Genomic DNA, 5,807 nt, shown 5'->3' on the forward strand with positions numbered 1-5,807 from the left:
AGAGAGCCAAACCAAGAATCTCAGGTCCTCATTGCCACAGTAATGTTACATGATGAGCCAAACTTAGTGTTTTAAAAGGAGAGGACTTGATTTAGCTCATGAGTTTGTGAGATTCTGTGAGATTCTTTTGGTCTCAGTGGGGCCCCCTCACCCTTGTGGCAGTAGGTTGAATATTAAAAGGGCAGTGGAGACCACTCAGGCCTCATTGTCCAGCAGGCTGGCCCTGGCTTGTTCAGACGGCAATGTGAGAGCAGAAGTGGAAATGCACAGGTCTTTATTGGGTTTCTGTTTGCATCACATCGACGAACATCCTACTACACCGCTCTGTATAGAATGTGTTTGTGTGAGTTGTCATGCATTTCTGCCCAGAGCCGCACATACACACTCATGGGGGCTTAGTTGGCTTGTGCTCCGTGTCTGGTCTCGGGATCAGAATTGGCCCTTCTGTTCCTGACACCAAGAGGGATTAACTTGCCTCACCTCCTTGAGTCAGACCAGGCTGGATCAGGGCGGGAGGAGATATGGGCAGGTGCCCAGATTCCTAAGACTGTGAGATACGATTGGAGAAACAGAGAAGAAAACTCAGCTCGCTAAGGACCACACTTAGGCAAACTTAATGACTACCTGTAGATCACCACGGGTGGTGTATATATTGCCCTGGGGGAATAGCTAGTTGGAAGCCTCACACAAGGGGGGGACACTCTGCTCAGGACCCTCAACGGGGACTCCAGCCAGGCTGTTCACCGTGGGGCTTCCCCAGCCAGGAGGCTGGATGTTGTGAGTGCCCGATTTGATGTGTGAACCCTTCTTTGTCCTTCTCTGTACTTCTCTTCGTCTTTATGTTTACTCTAATTGTTTAATTCCACATATTCGCTTCCCTTTATAATTAATAAAGCTTTCCTCCATGAAATAGAAAGTGTGGTATCATACATTGCTATTATTCACAACATACAGGCAGTCCCAGGGCACATCAACAGACGTATATGATGCCCTGACCTGTTGAGGGGGAGGTGCCACAGACTCACACGGCAAAGGGCAAGGCCCCTGAAAGGGTGAAGACGTGGGGAGATTTGGCAGCCTGGCCCTGAAAGACGAGACACATAAAATGGAGTGAGGGGCCAATGCAGGTGAAGGAAAGGAAGCATGCTGGTTTAGATCGCCCACTGGGTGGGCCGTAAGAGGCAGTGTGTGGCTGTGACTACTGGGACCCGTCTGATGGTTCTTTTGACTCCACCCAGTGCTTTCTTGCAGACTCTGGTGGTACTCCCTCCCTCCAGGATCTGCAAGGCTACATTTATGTGTCAACTTGGCTGGGCTAATGATGCCCAGAGGGCTGGTAAAAGGTGGCTTCTGGGTGTGTCTGTGGGGGTGTCTCTGGAAGAGGTCAGCATCTGAACCAGTAGACAGAGTATGGAAGATGTGCCTCATCGATGCTGCTGACTTTGTCCCATCCACCCAGCGCCTGAATAGAACAGCAAGGTAGAGGAAGGGCACTTTCCTTTCTCTGCTTGAGCTGGGACATCTGTCTCCTCCCCTCCAACACCAGAGCTCCGCGTTCTTGGGCTTTGACTTGGGACCGGGATGTCACTGCCAGCTTCCCTAGGTGTCCAACTTGCAGATACGAGATCATGGGACTTCTCAGCTTCCATAATCACATAAGCCTAACCCTTAAAATAAACCTCTTTCTAGAGACCTCTATATATACCCTATGGGTTCTGTGTTCTCTGGAGAACAATGACTAATGAAGATCTAACCAAAATGCATATTTTAATTCATGCTCGACCTGGTTATTCTCAGGGCCAAGGGTTTGTGTCATCTGCCCAACTGTGGGGTGGAGAACACCAGCTAAAATGCTGCAGGGAAATCAAGATAAAGTATGCATGGAACCCTGGTGCTGCTAACCATAGTCTATTAACACAGGTCGTAAGTTTCTTTCTTTTTTTTTTAAATTTTATTTGAGAGAGAGAGAGCGAGAGAGAGAGAGAGAGAGAGAGAGACTCCCAAGAAGGCTCCACACTCAGCACAGAGCCCGATGCAGGGCTCAATCCTGTGACCCTAGGATCATGACCTGAGTTGGAGGCTCAACTCCAACTCAGAGTTGGAGGCTCAACTCCCTGGGCCACCCAGGTGCCCTGTAAACCTCTTATTTAGATATCTGAATTTGCTTTTGGAAAAACTGTGAGTTTTGCATGGGATGGGGGAGTGTAGAAGAGAAACTATATATATACATATCTCTTCTCACATTGGGTGGCAGTTCCCTGGCACTGAGAGCAAATCATCTCAATCTAAGAATGCTTCACTTTATTGGAGATCGTCACTACAGATTTTCTAACAAACAGCTTTTGAGACAATAGCCGATATTTCATGTCAGTGATTAACATTTGGGTACATTCTGTACAATTCAGTGATGAAATCCTGCAAAGGCATATTGTCCTCAACAAATCAATCATTTTTTCCCCTCATTAGATAACAAGTGGAAACTTGTTTAGGGGAAAGGGCTTCGTTCTTAACCAATTCATCATTGCTATTTACACAAGTATGTCTTTGAATCAGTGACTATTGAAATAGAACTTAAAAATTTTACTAGATTGATTGAAATGTTCCTGATACTGATGTGCGTGTGCATTGAATTGAGTGACAAGACAGAAGAAAGGAAGAAAGAAAGAAAAAAGAAAGAGAGAAAGAGAGAAAGAAAGGGAGAAAAGAAAGAAAGAAAAGAAAGAAAAGAAAGAAGGAAGGAAAGAAAAAGAGAAAGGAAAGAAAGAAAGACAGAAAGAAAGAAAAAGAGAGAGAGAAAGAAAAGAAAGAAGGAAAGAAAGAGTAAGGAAAGAAAGAGAAAGAGAGAAAGAAAAGAAAAGAAAAGGAACAGAAACGCAAAGTGCTCCTGTATCTCCAGAAAGAGTTAAGGCATTTCTGAGCTTAATTATCAAGCTCAGGAAGGCAGGCATCCCTGCTGTCTCCTGGCGACACGCGGGAGAGATCCATGACAACAGTCCACTTCCGGGAGCCTCCCCCTCAGCTTGAGAGCGCGGTCTACATGGTAACGTGGAGAGTGCTGGTGATGAGCTCATCTTCGGTGCATGACGGCGCAGTCCAGAGGGGGAAGTCGCTAGGATTAACCTCAGACCCACTGAACAAAGCCGAGGAAAACGTGTCCACGGGATTTGGTGTGATCAGTTCTTTTCTTGGCTATGTCCAGTCTCTTGATAAGCCCATAGACGTTCTCCACTTCTGTCCTCTTGTTTTTATTTTTTTATTCTTTTATTTTTTTAGCGTTTCCTTTTGATTCCTCCTTAGCATTTCCATCTCTCTGCTTACCTTACCCGTCTGTTCTTCCATGGTGTCCGCCTGTTTTATGATAGCCCTCGGCATATCAGTCACAGTTGTTTTAAATTCCGCGCTCTGATGATCCCAACATCCCTGCCAGAGCCGAGTGTGGTTCTGATGTTTGCTTGTGTGCTTTGTCTTTTGGTGTATCCTGTGACTTCCCGCTGCAAGCCACACATGAGGCACTGGGTAGAAGGAACCGAGTACTGGCTCTTGCGGTTTCTGCCTGTGAATTTGCACTCTGGTAAGTTGTGATTCTCTGTAGCCACCTGTCTGTCTCTCCAGTGCTGGGGGCAGTGGTTTGCTCTGGGACCTCAGTTCTTTGGTGAGACTACAAAGACTTGTGATTTTCAGTTTGTTCAGCATCTTATTTTCTTTTTTATCTTGTTGCTGGAGGCAGTGAGGACTTCTAAGCTTCTTGCACGCTGGACCAGGAGCTGGATGTCAGTGTGGTCAATCCTTTCTGAAGCAATCCATGGTTCCTCCTCAGTCAGCAGGATGAAGGGTATTTGCCATCAAATGAGATAGCTAGTAAGGACACAATTTTGCAGGGAGACGGAACAGAGACTATACATATAAACACACGAACCGATTCGTTTTCTCCTTCTCTCCATTGCCCTGATGCACTTCCCAAATAAACCTTCTATTGGTAGTATGGAATTTGGTTCATATTGGAGGACAAGAAGTCGGGTGTTTGTAGGTAAACAGAAGTTTATTTTTGAACAATTCCATTCTATTTTTTCTTGGCTTCACCCTATAAACCTTAAGAGGAACATCGAAGAAACAGAGACGGACACCTGGAACACTTCAAGACTTGAGGAATAAGATCTTGGAGACAGCAGTGGGAGTGTTGGGAGTATCCCATCTGGGGGAGATCAGACTGGTTCTCTCGACTCTATTATCGAATGATATACTCCACAAAGGCAGCGTGCCCAGCTTATGGCAAAAAGCACCTGTTGCCAATAAACGTTGGGAGTGACGGTGACTAATCTGACCTATGCTCACTGCCTTGTACACAGCCTGGGACACAGAGGGTTTGCCAGGGGGAAAATGAATGTAGTCTGGCAAGTACAGCGCACTGCCCAGATTTTCTCTCTCTTTGCTCCAGAGAATAGAAATGAAGGGCACGGGCTTACATTTGTACAGTTAGTGAAGTTATTTATAGGAAATAACCCTTGTGGTATTTCTGGGAGCATTTGCTGGGAAAAGTCAAGCACTGTCTTTCCCGTCAAATATTTAAGATGGGAAGATTTAATTTTAATCCTACTTGATAGTGCTTGGGTCAACTATAAAATTATAATATTTAAAAAATCACTTCAAAAGACTTTTCTTCTAGGAAGATTATCCTGCTAGGCTTAAAGAAGAAACACATCCTTATTGGAGGGATCCTTGTACCATTATATTACTCCATAGCTTCGCTCAAGACCATTAACCTTGTCCCTGAGATGATTCACTTGTGCTATTCGCGGTGTGCCCTGGATTCTAGAATAAAGGACAAACCAGTGTATTCGTAGTTGTTTCTGAATTGTTTCTTTCCAAACCGAAAATGTCCACGTAGGTGTGAAAGCGCCTTTCCTGCCAACCAGAAGGGGAGGAGTATGGCAGGAATGAAGGCTGAAGGCAGAAGTCCGCCCCGCAATGCTCGCGGAGCGTCTAAGTCACACAGCTCTCATAATTAACCAGCAGAGTTCCAGGTCCAGCGCCTTCCCGGGTTCAAAGCCACACAAGTTAAAGTTAATTGAGTACAAAATGGCTTAAATTGGTACACGGCAAGTCGAGTGACAGACAAAGTAGAAGAATCCCGTGGCTGACACCGGCCCCTCTCCCCACGGCCCCCGCCCTCCTCCCTCTGAGCTCTGGTGTGAACTGCCTGGAAGAGAATTGCCATCAAATTATCTCCGTCTTGAGGGACTTCATGCTTTGGCACTCCAGCACGATGTACGCGCGGCTGCTAATGAGAGAGGCCCGCCATCCGGGGATGCAATCCCGCATAGACATTTCCACCAAAATGGATTATTTCAGCCTCGTTGGTCACAGATTCTGTAGTTTTCCAGTGATTCATCTTACTATTAATAATGTCAGAGAATTTTAGGCCCTTGAATTAAATAATCATAATAGGAGCCACGGCTGAGGCAGGACTGTGTATTTCGGCGTGCACACTGTCAGGCCTGATAAATCGTATCCCTGAAATAGTTTATAAAGCACTGAATTGATGTGGCCGTTGGTGAGGGAGAGAATTAATGTTGCCAAATAGGCCCGCAGCCTAGATTGGATGAAAGCTGAGGAAAGCCTTTTCTATAAACGCTGCGTCCGTGTAGGAAATAGTTGCGGGGAGAGGGGAGCAAGTCACATGGGGAGATAATGTGCTTCAGTGACCTCAGGGGCGCCGCTCAGGAGAGGGGCTGCTTGGGGGGGCACCCAGTAAGGGGGAGGGTGGTCACAGCTGCTCGTTTGTAATCGAGAACCGAGAGCACACGTGC

The 5,807-nt window shown here is 46.3% G+C and overlaps 1 long non-coding RNA gene across 1 annotated transcript; it reads left to right on the plus strand.

Annotated features, from left to right (window-relative positions):
* Positions 1-2,909: 2,909 nt before the first annotated feature.
* Positions 2,910-4,312, plus strand: LOC131484094 (uncharacterized). The gene is made up of 2 exons (XR_009248019.1): positions 2,910-3,571; positions 3,728-4,312. It is a non-coding gene; the product is annotated as an uncharacterized LOC131484094 (long non-coding RNA).
* Positions 4,313-5,807: the final 1,495 nt, after the last annotated feature.

Source organism: Neofelis nebulosa, chromosome 8 (assembly GCF_028018385.1).
Source record: "Neofelis nebulosa isolate mNeoNeb1 chromosome 8, mNeoNeb1.pri, whole genome shotgun sequence".
NCBI lineage: Eukaryota > Metazoa > Chordata > Mammalia > Carnivora > Felidae > Neofelis > Neofelis nebulosa.